This window comes from Arachis ipaensis, chromosome B01, assembly GCF_000816755.2.
Source record: "Arachis ipaensis cultivar K30076 chromosome B01, Araip1.1, whole genome shotgun sequence".
Lineage (NCBI taxonomy): Eukaryota > Viridiplantae > Streptophyta > Magnoliopsida > Fabales > Fabaceae > Arachis > Arachis ipaensis.
Window position 1 is genome coordinate 70,238,267 of NC_029785.2, and position 502 is coordinate 70,238,768.

A 502-nucleotide genomic window follows, 5' to 3' on the forward strand; every position below is an offset into this window, starting at 1 on the left:
GAATTACTTTTTCCTGGGCTCTTACTGTTCTCATGTGAATTTTGGGTGGTTTGCTCATTCCTTAGTTTTTTGCTGCCTTGAGGTGGGGTATTTAATGTTTTTCCACTTCTTAGTTGAACTGCTTGGCATTCTTCTGTTATTTGCCTTGATAGCTGCTGCTTTGTTTGCTTAAACTGTTCTTTCATATATATATTAGCCATCCTTGTCTCTTGTAGTCTATCTTTGAATTCGGCTAACTGCTTTGTTAGAAAGTCCAATTGCTGATTGAATTCTGCAGCTTGTTTTACAGGACTGAATTCAGTAGTTGCTGTTTTAACCTCTTCTTTCATGGAAGGGTCACTGCTTAGGTACAGATGCTGATTCCTGGCAACTGTATCAATGAGCTCTTGAGCCTCTTCAATTGTCTTTTTCATGTGGATAGATCCACCAGCTGAGTAATCTAGAGACATCTGAGCTCCTTCAGCAAGCCCATAATAGAAGATGTCTAACTGAACCCACTCTG